Here is a 15,254-nt window from a genome sequence, read left to right as displayed (position 1 = left end):
TATCACATGCACACTCCCAAGAAAAAAAAAAAGCTCTCTAGCAATGCACACAAAACTGAGCATGTGCAGAGGGACTCCTCATGATATATCAGGAGATAAGACGGGGACACTGGAAGAAAGGGAGGATCAGAGAAGTCAGGATCAAACCGTGTTTTTACATAATGCAGAGGATTATTTATTTATTTATTTATTTTATCGAGTTTATATAGCGCCAAAGGGTTTGCTCAGCGCTGTACAATAGAGGGGGGGACAATACATGCAACAGTACAGTAACAACAAACAGCACACAAGGGGTAAGAGGGCCCTACTCTTTCAAGCTTACAATCTAGGAGGGAGGGGGTAGAGGTACAGGAGGAAATGGCTGTGGGGGATGGAGTGGTAGGAGGAGGGAAGGGCAGCGGCTGTCAGGTGAGGGTGGGGTAGGCTTCCCTGAAGAGGTGGGTTTTCAGGGAGCGCCTGAAGGTGAGGAGGGAAGGTGATAGTCTGATGGATTGGGGTAGTGCGTTCCAGAGGATGGGGGAGGACCTGGAGAAGTCTTGCAGTCGTGCGTGGGAGGAGGAGACCAGGGAGCAAGATAGAAGGAGGTCCTGTGAAGAGCGAAGGGTAGGGTGGTACCTGGGAATCAGGTCGGTGAGGTAGTTAGGGGCAGTGTTGTGAATGGCCTTATAGGTCAGAGTGAGCAGTTTGAATTTAATGCGTTGGGCAATGGGGAGCCAGTGGAGGGATAGGCAGAGGTGGAGCGGTTGGTGAGGTGGATGAGTCTGGCCGCTGAGTTCAGGATGGTCTGAAGCGGGGAGAGTTTGCACTGGGGTAGGCCGGTGAGGAGGGAGTTGCAGTAGTCAAGGCGTGAGATAATCAGGGAGTGTACGAGTAGTTTGGTGGTGTCTGGGGTAAGGAAGGAGCGTATCTTGGCGATGTTCCGGAGGTGGAGCCTGCATGTGTTTGTAAGTGATTTGACATGAGGTTGAAAGGAAAGGTTTGAGTCCAGAATGACGCCAAAGACCTTGGCTTGCTGGGCGGGATTGATGGTGGTGTTGTTGGTAGTGATGGAAAGGATGGGGGGGGGGGGGGCGCGGGAAGGGGGAAAGACGAGAAGCTCGGTTTTGGAGAGGTCGAGCTTGAGGAAATGGAGCGACATCCAGTCAGAGATGTCGTTTAGGAGGTGAGTGATGCGGGCGGAGAATGTGGGGGTGAGGTGAGGGGTGGATAGGTAGATTTGAGTATCATCAGCGTAGAGGTGGTAATTGAAGCCATGGGAGTGTATGAGTTTGCCAAGGGAGGAGGTGTAGATGGAGAAGAGAAGGGGTCCAAGGACAGAGCCCTGGGGGACCCCAACAGAGAGGGGGAGGGAAGGGGAGGTGGCACCGTTGTAGGAAACGCTGAAGGAGCGTTGGGATAGATAGGACGAGAACCAAGAGAGAGCGGTGTCTCTGATGCCAAGGGAGAGTAGTTTATTAAGGAGGAGGGGGTGGTCGACTGTGTCAAAGGCTGCGGAGAGGTCTAGGAGAAGGAGGACAGAGTAGTCGCCTTTGGCTTTGGCGGTTAGTAGATCGTTGGTGATTTTGAGGAGGGCAGTTTCGGTGGAGTGTAGGGGACGGAAGCCGGACTGTAGTGGGTCAAGGAGGTTGCTGTCAGTTAGGTGGGCGCTTAGGCGATCGTAGACCAAGCGCTCAAGGAGCTTGGAAGTGAGTGGCAGCAGGGAAATTGGTCTGAGGTTGTTGAGGTCAGTGGGGTCCAGGGAGGGCTTTTTGAGTATGGGGGCGATGTGCGCATGTTTTAGGGGGGAGGGGAAGACGCCAGTAGAGAGGGAGAGATTGAAGATGTGGGTAAGGGAGCGGATGAGGGAAGAGGGGGGTGACCGGAGGAGTTGAGAGGGGATAGGGTCCAGGGGGCAGGTAGTGAGGCGGGCTTCTGAGAAGACTCTGGTGACTTCCTCAGTGGTAGTAGGGCTGAAGGAGTGCAGTGACGGGGGGGTTACGGTAGGCAGGGCCTTGGGTGTGGTGGGGGGCAGTGCCGTTGCGAGGTCAGAGGAGGGGAGAGATGAGGGGGTGATGGAAGGGGGGAGGCTAGATGGGGAGGTAGATTGCAAGTTGACTATGTCCTTGTGGATTGCGTCAATCTTGTTGTGGAGATGAGTGGCAATCTCGTGGGCGGTAAGTGAGGTACTGAGTGGAGGAGGGGGGGAGAGAGCAGGGAGTTGAAGGTGGAGAAGAGTCGGCGAGGGCAGGTGGAGAGGGTGTTGATCAGGTTAACGAAGTAGGCCTGCTTGGCGGCGTGGTGGGAGGAGGTGTAGGTGAGGAAGGCAGATTTGTAGAGGGAGAATGCATGAGGGGACCTGGTTTTGCGCCATAGTCTCTCCAGCGCACGACTGCGGCGTTTGAGGCATTTAGATTAACCCCTTAGGTCTCACAGTGAGTATAACAAGCATGCTTTACTGCATATACATACTGACTTTACTGTTGTGGGTTTAGTAACACTTTAAAGGGCACTTTGTTGACCAAGTGTTCCCTTTAAAAAAAAACCAAAAAAACACACCACTGAATAGGCTCTTATATTTGCTTTAGTTGCCAGGTAAAATCTTTATAAATCCTGTATTATAATAATAATACTTTCGATCACGCTAGACAGCTAGAAACTGTTTGCCGTACTAAGCACATCCCTACATTACAGTGTGATAACAATGATGTTGTGTTATTGTGGTAATTTAGGATGGCTAGTATTTAAGTGGTAGCCATCACTGAACAATGACTGCTATTATCCCGCCAGTTTGACAAATTACCTAAAATTAGTCTTTTTAACAGTTGATTTCTAATTAGGGACAGATGAAGCCTGCCAAGTGAAACATGCAGGTTCACGAGCAAGAAAGTTCTGCCCACAGTTTAGTTTGACAGTCCATTCCAATGTATAACAAAACTGTGGTTGATTTTTTCACCAGGTCGTCAACTGAAAAGGAAGCAATCAGAATTGGAAATTCAATTTCTTAATTTTGGACTGTATGATAAAATCTAATTTTCTTGCAAATTTACCTTGGAAAAAAAAAATAAGTGCATGGCACAGGCAGCCATCAGTATAGAAAACTTTCAATGACAAAAACTTCAGATTAAATTATAAAAAAAAGACTACCGTATATACTCGAGTATAAGCCGAGTTTTTCAGCACATTTTTTGTGCTGAAAAACGGCCCCCTCGGCTTATACTCGAGTCAACGTCTGCAGGGGGCTGCTGTCTCTTACCTGGCTCTGGTCCCACGACGATCCGGTCCAGGAAGCGCGGCTGCTCCTTCATTCGGTTCGTCCACTGGATGTTTACGCGGCTGCTCCGCCTTCTCACCGGTGATTGGCCGCCAGAACTGTAGCTCAGGAAAGGCACACAGGCGGCCAATCACCGGCGAGGAGGCGGAGCTGAGCGGCACCGCGAAAATCGAGTGAAGGAGATGCAGGTAAATGTGCCGTGCTTAGGTGCTGCTGCAACCACATATGCTGGCTGCAGCAGCACCATACTGGAACAGGGGTCAGCAAGTGTCAGTGGGAGGAATAGTGCCCCATCATTGGTGTCACTGATACCAATGATGGGGCATTATTCCTCCCACTGACACCAACGATTGGGCACTATTCCTCCCCCCCCCCACTGACACCAATGATGGGGCACTATTCCACCCCCCACTGACACCAATCATGGGATACTATTCCTCCCCCCCACTGACACCAACGATGGGGCACTTTTCCTCCCACCCACTGACACCAACGATGGGGCACTATTCCTCCACCCCCCCCCCACTGACACCAATGATGGGACACTATTCCTCCCACTGACACCAATGATGGGACACTATTCCTCCCACTGACACCAATGATGGGACACTATTCCTCCCACTGACACCAAAGATGGGGCACTATTCCACTGACACCAATAATGGGGTGCTATTCCCCCCACTGATACTAATGATGGGGCACTATTCCTGCCACTGATACCAATGATGGGGCGCTATTCCTCCCACTGACACCAATGATGGGGCGCTATTCCTCCCACTGACACCAATGATGGGGCGCTATTCCTCCCACTGACACCAATGATGGGGCGCTATTCCTCCCACTGACACCAATGATGGGGCACTATTCCTCCCACTGATACCAATGATGGGGCACTATTCCTCCCACTGACACCAATGATGGGGCACTATTCCTCCCACTGACACCAATGATGGGGCACTATTCCTCCCACTGATACCAATGATGGGGCACTATTCCTCCCACTGATACCAATGATGGGGCACTATTCCTCCCACTGACACCAATGATGAGGCACGATTCTTCCCACTTATGTTCCCACCCTCGGCTTATACTCGAGTCAATAGTTTTTCCCAGTTTTTTGTGGTAAAATTAAATACCTCGGCTTATATTCGAGTATATACGGTAAATACAATTGATGCAAACTTGATGCTAGAGGTGCACTGAAATGAAAATTCTGGTGCCGAAACCAAAAACAAAAATTCAAAATGCACTTGGCCGAAAACCAAAATGCACGGTTTTTAAAAATGAATATATATTTTTTGGAAAAAATATACGGATTAAAAAAAACAATATATGCCCCAATTTTTTTTTTTAAAATATGAAAGAGGATGTTACGACGGGTAAATAGATACCCAACATGTCACGGTTTAAAATTGCGCACGCTTGTGGAATGGCGTGAAACTGAGGTACTAAAAAAAAATCTCCATGGGTGATGCTTTAAAAATGTCTACAAGTTTGCAGTGTAAAGTTACAGAGGAGGTCTAGTGTGAAAATTATTGCTCTTGCTCTGACATTTGTGGCGATTTGCTTACATATGTGGGCATGGCCTACGAATGCGTTCACCACTACGTGCAAGCACTGGAGAGATGGGGGCACTTTTAAAATTTAATGTTTTGGGTTTTTTTGCACTGCCCCGTTAAAATTGTTTTTAATCACTTTTATTCTTATCACAAGAAATGCATGCATCCCTTGTGACAGAAATAAATTAGTGACAGATCCTCTTTATGGAGAGATATGGGGTCAATAAGACCCCACATCTCTCCTCTGCAATGTAAAGCACTGGATCAAAAAAAAAAAAAAAAAAAAAAAAAAAGCATTAATCTAGTGCTTTAAAAAAAAAAAAAAAAAAAAATGGCCAGAACCGGAAGTGACATTGCTCCGGTCCTCCAAGGGCATAGAGATGAGTGGAGGCCATCTTTCCTTCACTCATCTCTATGCCCAGTGCCAGAATCATTTGATGGTTTCTCAGGTAAGGCTGAGAACTACCGAGCGGCAGCCTGTGGCGGCGGCAAGGGGCGGGGTTTTTTGGCACCTGTATCGGTGCTTTTTTTTCCATTTCGGCTGATGGCCGAAAGGTGTTTTTGCGGCTGAAACGTTGCGACCACTGAAATTTCAGTGCATCCCTACTTGATGCATGTGTATCATTAGACTGATATGCTGCTTAACTCAAAGGATGTATATTACTATTTGTATTATAGGCCTCATGCCAGGCAAAACTTAAGGAAAAATAATAAATGCACAAACTTTGCAGGACTTTTTCTGCAAAAATATGTGAACTGAACCCTTAAGACTTGCAGTTTACTAGTTTGTCTATTTTCTTATCCTGATCTAATGGCATGAAGCAAATGTTACACAACAGTGCAAGGGCATTTCTGTATATTTTCCCCCAAATGCTTATAATTGGCTATATACATTTTATTATTACTACAAGTCTCTGTGCATAATTACATTTCTTCCTTTCACAAGAATCTTAAAAGAAGCTTACTGGAGTAATAGCAGACCATATGAGTGCAAGCAGTGCAAATTACATTTCCCTGCGTGACTGTTGGAGATGTTCTCCATCATAGGGTGAGATGTCTAACAATTCTGAAGTACCTTTGGGTACAGCTGCTTGTTCTTGGAGTCACAGTGGTGCTAAGGCATTTTATAAAGATGTTTCTTGTGAAGCTTTTTCAGGTGTACCTATAGAACATCTCATAGGGAATATTTAGAAGACAGTGATAGCATATCTACCTGATGATCTAAAACCTCTAAAATAATCCATTTAAAGCTTCAATATGAGGCCAAGCAAAAAAAAATAAAAAATCTGGACTGGTTAGTTCAGCTCATACCTCTTAAAGTAGAATTCCAGGATGAAGCTAACTAATCTTAAAAATGCTCCCTCTTCCCTTCCTAACACCTATTCTGACTAACCTGTGTAAGAAAGATCAGTATACTTGCGTATTTTCAGGCTGCTTTCATCCAGTCGCATGATCTCCCGTGTCAGCTAGCGCAGTCACATGACCGCACCAGAGCAGCTTGAAAATAAGCAAGTCTTCAGACCCTTCTTACACAGGTTAGTCAGTATGTGTGTTAGGAGGAAGGAGAGAGCATTTTTAAAATTAGTCAACTTTATCCTGGAATTATACTTTAAGATAAATAGGCCAAAGAGTTTGGAAAATTGATTTTCAAAAAAAAAATCAAAGAAAAACAAAAACTTTCCACAGCAATAAAAAAAAAAAAAAAAAAAAAAAGGGATTTTTATTTACCTGCAAATTATAAGCACCTTCCCTATAAAGTACAGAAAGAAGTAAAGTTAATGGAGGGTGGCATGTGTCCTGTACTCTACAATTAAGATCAGAGGAATTTTGACTTACCTGCACATTCCATATCTTACAGTACAGGGCACAGGCAAATTATTCATACACCATGGGGTACCCCTAAGCAATGAATACAAGGGTAGGCAACTAGAGGAATGGAACTGTGCCAACAGGCCCAAAAAACAGCAGGGTTTACACCCCAGGTTCAGATTGCTGCTGCAAGAACATTGCCATCAAAGGCTGCAGAAGATTGGACATCCATCTGGTAAAACTTTGAACAGAAGACCAGCTGGCAGTCACAGACAGTTGAGCAACAAACAGGATGCCTAAATGCCCAGGATACTTCAACAGGTCTGATGTGGTCCACTTAACAGCTCAGGAAAAAGTATCTGTTTTTGAACATAAGCTCTTTTAATCAAATCCCTTATCCTCTGTGTAAAGATGGATTTTGAAACAGGGTGCCCAATGCAAGGTTCAGCTAAAAGAACAAACTGGAAATCTGTGTAATGGAAGCACTAGCATTTAAAAACATAAAGAGACTTCCTTTGGATACTTGGGGGCAGGGCACAAGGATGACTGCGCAAAGTATTCATTGATATGGAATGCTGAAACCACCTATGAAAGAAAATAAGGTCTTGGGCATAATACAACCTTGTTGTTAAGTATGAGGAAAGGCTCGTCTACAGAAAAAGGTCTGCCATTTCAGAAACATGTCTGACATGTGGTCTAGTGACCAAAAAGGCTACTTTTGTGGCAAGAAGCTGTAAGGGGATATTGCTGAAAGTCATTCAAAGGGTGCTTTCTGCAAGCCAGAGAGAGCCAAGCTCAGGTTCCATGAAAGCAATGTGTGCTGGAAAGGGCACCTGATACGAGGAACATCTTGAATAAAGGTTTTTACAAGGTGATGTAAATGGATAAGACCAATATCTGCCCTTTCAGAAGGCTGAAAGCTAGATTCTGATCAAGACCTATTTGTAGAAAGGCAAGAATATGAAGCACAAGACAATCTCTGAGACTGAATTGACTGTGTTCATGCCAGGAAAAGTAAGATTTCCAGGTATGATAATGAGTATTCCTGGAAGCACCTTTTCTTGCTATTAGCAAGGTTCAAATCACAGACTTAGAAATGCCTCTATCCCTTAAGACTTGGGTTTCAACAGCCATGCCATTAAAGCCAGAGACTGTAAAGCAGAGTGGAATAGAGAGCCTTGGGATAGCAGATCTGGTCTGCTGGGAAGAGGCCAGAGGTCGTCTTCTAGTAGTCAGAGTATGTCTGTGTACTAGGTTTACCGGGGCCAGTTTGATGGCAGACATATCACCATCTTCTCTTGCTTTTACAGGCAGCTTCTGCCTTTAGCCAGAGATTTCTGTGCATATGAATGGATATTAGTTTTATGGTGTGCTCCAGTGCATCTACACAGAAAGAGCAGAAGACCATTATTGTAATTGCTCTGCAGCCACACGATCCTACAAGATCATGTTGATTATTCATTGTCCTAGTCCAGTTAGCTGCATTTTGACACACTGAAATAGCAGCAAGAGCTGGTTGCAGGGCTGGACCTGCCATATTAAAAAAAAAAAGCTTTAAAGAGCATCTCAAATTTTCTGTCAGCAAAATCTTTAAAAGTAGGAACATCTTCAACAGGTACAGTGAGATGTTGGTTCAGGTCAAAGACAGCAGAGTCTACCACAAGAATAGCTCGTTTTTTTAAAAACACTTTTTCCACTGGATAGAGTTTAGCAAAGACTTTTGGAGGAGTAAACATTCTTTCAGGAGTGACCAAATCGTCATACTCTGCACATTTTATCTTTTCCTGAACAGGGAATGTTTTGGAAGTTTTTATAGGTGTCTTATTGCACAAGAGGCAAGGTGAGATGGAGGAGAGTCAACCTGCAAAATGCCTAGGCTTTTTGAGACAATGAGCTTTTCAACATTAGCAAGCATACTGACAATGTGGGAGAGAGAAATTGCCTGCAGATACAGTGGGGCAAAAAAGTATTAAGTCAGCCACCAATTGTGCAAGTTCTCCCACTTAAAAAGATGAGAGAGGCCTGTAATTGGCATCATAGGTAGACCTCAACTGTGAGAGACAAAATGAGAAAAAAAAATCCAGACAATCACATTGGCTGATTTGGAAAGAATTTATTTGCAAATTATGGTGGAAAATAAGTATTTGGTCAATATCAAAAGTTCATCTCAATACTTTGTTATATATCCTTTGTTGGCAATGACAGAGGTCAAACGTTTCCTGTAAGTCTTCCCAAGGTTGGCACACACGGTTTCTGGTATGTTGGCCCATTCCTCCATGCAGATCTCCTCTAGAGCAGTGATGTTTTGGGGCTGTCGCTGGGCAACACGGACTTTCAACTCCCTCCAAAGGTTTTCTATGGGGTTGAGATCTGGAGACTGGCTAGGCCACTCCAGGACCTTGAAATGCTTATGAAGCCACTCCTTTGTTGCCCGAGCGGTATGTTTGGGATCATTGTCATGTTGGAAGACCCAGCCACATTTCATCTTCAATGCCCTTGCTGATGGAAGGAGGTTTGCACTCAAAATCTCACGATACACGGCCCCATTCATTCTGTCCTGTACATTGACCAGTCGTCCTGGTCCCTTTGCGGAGAAACAGCCCCAAAGCATGATGTTGCCACCCCCATGCTTCACAGTAGGTATGGTGTTCTTTGGATGCAACTCAGCATTCTCTCTCCTCCAAACACGGCAAGTTGTGTTTCTACCAAACAGTTCTATTTTGGTTTCATCTGACCATATGGCATTCTCCCAATCCTCTTCTGGATCATCCAAATGCTCTCTAGCAAACTTCAGACGGGCCCGGACATGTACTGGCTTAAGCAGGGGGACACGTCTGGCACTTCAGGATCTGAGTCCCTGGCGGCGTAGTGTGTTACTGATGGTAGCCTTTGTTACGCTGGTCCCAGCTCTCTGCAAGTCATTCACTAGGTCCCCCCGTGTGGTCCTGGGATTTTTGCTCACCGTTCTTGTGATCATTTTGACCTCACGGGGTGAGATCTTGCGTGGAGCCCCAGATCGAGGGAGATTATCAGTGGTCTTGTATGTTTTCCATTTTCTAATTATTGCTCCCACAGTTGATTTGTTCACACCAAGCTGCTTGCCTATTGCAGATTCAGTCTTCCCAGCCTGGTGCAGGTCTACAATTTTGTTTCTGGTGTCCTTCGACAGCTCTTTGGTCTTCACCATAGTGGAGTTTGGAGTGTGACTGTTTGAGGTTGTGGACAGGTGTCTTTTATACTGATAACAAGTTCAAACAGGTGCCATTGATACAGGTAATGAGTGCAGGACAGAGGAGCCTCTTACAGAAGAAGGTACAGGTCTGTGAGAGCCAGAAATCTTGTTTGTAGGTGACCAAATACTTATTTTCCACCATAATTTGCAAATAAATTCTTTCCAAATCAGCCAATGTGATTGTCTGGATTTTTGTTCTCATTTTGTCTCATACTTGAGGTCTACCTATGATGCCAATTACAGGCCTCTCATCTTTTTAAGTGGGAGAACTTGCAGAATTGGTGGCTGACTAAATACTTTTTTGCCCCACTGTACATCCAATGCGGTATCATCATTCCCCTATAACTAAACATCCTCTATGACTGGCACATAAAGGTCTGACTCCAAGTGAGAAACAGGGAGTAGGAGTAAGGGGTCTCAGCTTTGGATAAAGATGGTTTAATTAGGGCCGTAATCTGTCCAATGAATTTTGACGCAGATGCAGAGAATTTTGCATTTGTCCACTAAGCCACTTGTTGCATGCCTGAAATAGGGCTATAATCGGATGCGGACTCCAATGTTAAGAGGATGCATTGTTGTCACTCTTGGCTTGAGTGTTCTGAATGCCTTTGGCAGAGTGAATGTTCACATATTTAGAATTGGTTCCTTTTTACCTCGTCTCCGCTATAAGTGAGGGTGCAGAGTGTGGGAGATGGGGTTGGTGCATCTGGAAGGCGTACACCAGGGGTGTCAAACTGCAACCTTCCAGCTACTGAAGAACTACAAATCCCATAAGGCACTGCAAGGCTGACAGTTACAAGCATGACTCCTAAAGGCAGATGCATGATGGAGTTTTTAGTTCCTCAACAGCTGAAAGGCCGCAGTTTGACACCTATGGCGTATGCGATAGCCCAGGTATTCAACAAAACCTCATGGTGAAAGGTTGGGAAGAAGTGGTGTTAAAGTGCTTGACCAATGGTGCGATGTAACACCTGGTCATTCACATGAGATTGAGCTCTCAGTGGTTGAATTTTAGCACCAAATTTCAAAAGTTTGCCCTGTGAAGTGAATACATTCCAGACATAGCCCTGTTTTACACAACAACAATCAGAAGTTCAGGGAGACTTTGTCTTACCTGTCCATGACTCTGGACTGTATATAAAGTCCAGGCTTTTCCTGTCATGGTGGGCTTACCCCCCTGAATGGGGTCCCTAGGGATTGGATTCCATAGCAATGGCCCGCAGCCCTAGACCTGTATAGCACACTGTATCTAAGAACACGTTGCACCAATTGTAAAGATGAGTTCCCCATGAAGGATCCAGTGCCCACAGCATCATTACAGGCAATCTCAACAGTATGGGGTCTGGGTATGGCTTCCAAAGTTTTACCAAGGTTGCACAGCTCCGGATGTACTGCTTCTGTGTAGGCAAGCATTAGAAGACAGTGAGGCTTGACTGGGGAATTGGAGGATAAAAAAAAAAAAAACACAATTGTGAAGTTGGTGTCTCTGGGGGAAAAAAAAAAAAAATAGAAGAGGTTCATCACCTACAGACACTAGCAAAAAACTGAGGGCTCACGGAGTGGGGTAGGGTTATAGGAAGTAGCTTTTCTTGTCCAGTGGGACATGTCTTCAAAAAAGCTTGCCAATGTCCAATCACCTGAAGGTCCGAGAATATAACCCATTGTGTATGGGTAGGTTGCCTGTGTCCTGTACGATTAGGATATTTAAGCTTCCTCTTAAAACAATTCTGCAGCTTCTCACGAAAAAAATTCAAATTCCTTCCAGAAAACTAACCTTTGGTTCTTTAAGGTAAGTAATGTGAAACTTGTCTCAACATACACTCATATTATTTTAGCTGAAAATCTTATCAACTTTTGTCCAGCAAGATATTGGGAGAGATTTACTAAAACTGGTGCACTCAGAATCTGGTGCAGTTGTGCATGGTAGCCAATCGTCTTCTAACTTCAGCTTGTTCAATTAAGCTTCGACAAAACCTGGAAGATGATTGGTTTCCATGCATAACTAGAGCAGATTTTGCACCATGCAGTTTTAGAAAATAACTCCCATTGTTTTTTTAGAGAGAGGACTGGATAAGATAACATGCATTAAATTTGGCACAGAGAAGCCGGTTCAAATATTGTACCAGACATAAATATACAGTGATAACCAAATCCTATTCTGATCTAGGATTAATGACTCTTTCAAGGTTTCATTTGTAAAAAGAAAAAGGCATTTCTGGATGATATGGCAGTATAGGATATCTTTCAGAAAAGGAAAATGTAAGCTTATATTTTATAGATACAGTTCGCTCCATATATACTGGACACAGGCACAATTTTAGTTTTTATAAGGTATTTACCAAAACATTCAAGCTATAGTTATGTAATGGATATGGACTGAAAGTGCATACTCTTAGGTTTAATTTGAGGGTATGTACATCCAAATTGGAGGAAGGGGTTAGGAATTACAGCTCTTAAGAGTAGCCATCCCCCCATTTTCAAGGGACCAAAAGTAACTGGACAACTGAATCAAAAGCTGTTTTATGGCCAAGTGTGGGCTACTCCATTATTTCTTCATCAATTAAGCAGGTAAAAGGTCTGGAGAGGATTCTAAGTGTGGTATTTGCATTTGGAATCTATTGCTCTGAACCTACATCATGCGTTCAAAGGAGCTGTCCATGCAAGTGAAACAGGCCATTGTAAGGCTTCAAAAACTAAACAAATCCACCAGAGAAATAGCAGCAACTTTAGGAGTGGCCAAATCAACAGTTTAGTACATTCTGAGGAAAGAAGAATGCACTGGTGAGCTCAGCAACATAAAAAAGGCATGGACATCCAAGGAAGACAACAGTGGTGAATGATCGCAGGATTATTATTATTATTATTATTATTATACAGTATTTATAAAGCGCCAATAGTTCACTCAGCGCTGTACATTACAAAGGGAGACAGAACATGTGACAGAATACCAATACAATGCAAAACATGAGGGGATCAAGGGCCCTGCTCTTTCGAGCTTACAATCTAGGATCCTCTCTATGGTAAAGAAAAACCCATTCACAACAACCAGACAAGTGAAGGACACTCTCCAGGAGGTGGGCATATCATTGTCAAAGTCTACAATCAAGAGAAGACTTCACGAGAGTAAATACAGAGGGTTCACCACAAGATGCAAACCATTCATAAACCTGAAGAAAAGCCAGATTAGACTTTGCCAAAAACCATCTAAAAAAAAAGTCAGACCAGTTCTGGAAAAGCATCGTTTGGACGGATGAAACGAAGATTAATCTGTGCCAGAATGACGGAAAGAAAAAAGTGTGGAGAAGGCTTGGAACAGCTCATGATCCAAAGCACACAACATCATCTGTAAAACATGGTGGAGGCAGTTTGAGGGCATGGGCATGCATGGCTTCCAGTGGCACTGGGTCATTGGTGTTTACTGATGATGTGACAGAAAACAGAAGCAGCTACATGAATTCTGCAGTGTTTAGAGATATATGGTCAGCCCAGATTCAGCAAAGTTGATTTGACGGCGCTTCACAGTACAGACGGACAATGATCCAAAACACACTGCAAAAGCAACCCAGGAGCTTTTGAAGGAAAAGAAGTGGAATATTCTGCAATGGCCGCGTCAATCACCTGACCTCAACCCAATTGAGCATGCATTTCACTTGCTGAAGGCAAAACTAAAGGCCACAAACAAAGAACAACTGAAGACAGCTGCAGTTAGAGCCTGGCAAAGCATCAGAATGGAGGAAACCCAGTCTTAAGTAATCTCCATGGGTTCCAGACTTCAGGCAGTTATTGGCAGTAAAGGATTCTCAGCAAAATATTAAAAATGAACATTTTATTAATGATTATATTCAATAGTACAATTACTTTTGGTTCCTTGAAAAAAAGGGGGGGGGGGTGGCTACTCTTAAGAGCTGTAATTCCTAACCCCCTCTTCCAATTTGGATGTACATACCCTCAAATTAAACTTGAGAGTCTGCACTTTCAGCCTATATCCATTATATAACTATAGCTTGAATATGTTTTGGTAAATACCTGAAAGAAAATATAATTGTGCCTGTGTGCAAATATACATGGACCTAATTGTAAATCCAGGATCATGTATCTAAATCCATTAAATTCATTTTCCTGCCTAAAGCAATGCATTATAGAAACGGACAGTTGAGATGTTAGAAACTTGCTAGCACTGGCCCAACAACTATCCAGTAAAATCACTATCTTTATTGACTTTTTATCCAATGACTGCCAGAGAATGCACTTTGTTACCCTTTGAGACAGCATCTGCTACAACTTCCTGCCCAGATGCCTGAAATGCATATGACATTTTCATGCTGGTCATCTAATGAAGGTTCAGTAAAGACTGTGGTTATGAAGCAAAGTATTTGGCATGTAGTTACCTCCATTCCTTCATCAGGCTATTCTCTGGAACATAATCACAAGTCTAACAGTGGTCATGTCTAGCAGAAAGACACAAACTGCGCTCTGATAAATCAGTCTTTTTTGTAATTCAACTTGTATGGTAAAATAATTTGTAAAAAATAACCAGATAATACTGTATTTGTGTGATGCGGATTGCTTCTGAAGTTTGGAACCAATAGTTTATCTCTACAAGTTTAAATTGTCAAAAACAACTGGTCATATTGCTTGCTAACTTGCCTTAGTTGAAGCTTTAAATTATGGCAACCTTAAGCTGGTCATACACTGATTGAAATTCAGCCAGTTCAGCAGTGATACACACACACACACACACACACACACACACACACTCTACAGCTAGCTTTAATTACTTGGCTCAGCCAAAGGCTGTCCCCCGGTTTAAAGCAAACCTGTATTTTTCTCATCCACAGCTAAGCAACAAGTTCACTTTATACCTTGCCAACAGCACATACTCGCCTTTTCTTTACTTGCTCTTGACTCCATTCTAGTTACGGGAGTGAAGGAAATACCTGGCATCTCCATGTGTGCCGCAGCATATGACTCCCAACTATGTGATAGCGCTGGGTCAATCACTAACCTTGTTACATGAGGGGAGTCCATAGCCCTGTGCAAGCTGCAATGTCACTGACATACGTTACACAAGCTGGCATCTCCTGCTCTGGACTGCCAAACAGAACAGCAGGGGAGTGAAGGAAACTAAGTATGTGTGCTGGAAAGTTAAAGAGAGCCTGCTGCTTTGCCCTGCATGGACCCAAGTCCCAACTGCAGCCCAACCTTTTGGTATAAGTTTTGACAAATGTACATGAAGGTTAGCACCACATTTAGATGACTGTGTGCCTATAGAGGGAATTTTGTTTCTCATCCAGTTCAAAATATCACAAACAGGAAGTGAGGCAATTTCCCCCATTATATATATTTTTTTTTTATTATTGCTGCCTGCATCTCAGCTGAAGGGATTTCCCCTCACTTCCGGTTC

Source organism: Staurois parvus, unplaced genomic scaffold, assembly GCF_062004578.1.
Source record: "Staurois parvus isolate SC_StPar_1 unplaced genomic scaffold, SC_StPar_1.0 ptg000136l, whole genome shotgun sequence".
NCBI lineage: Eukaryota > Metazoa > Chordata > Amphibia > Anura > Ranidae > Staurois > Staurois parvus.
This window is presented reverse-complemented; position numbering follows the sequence as displayed.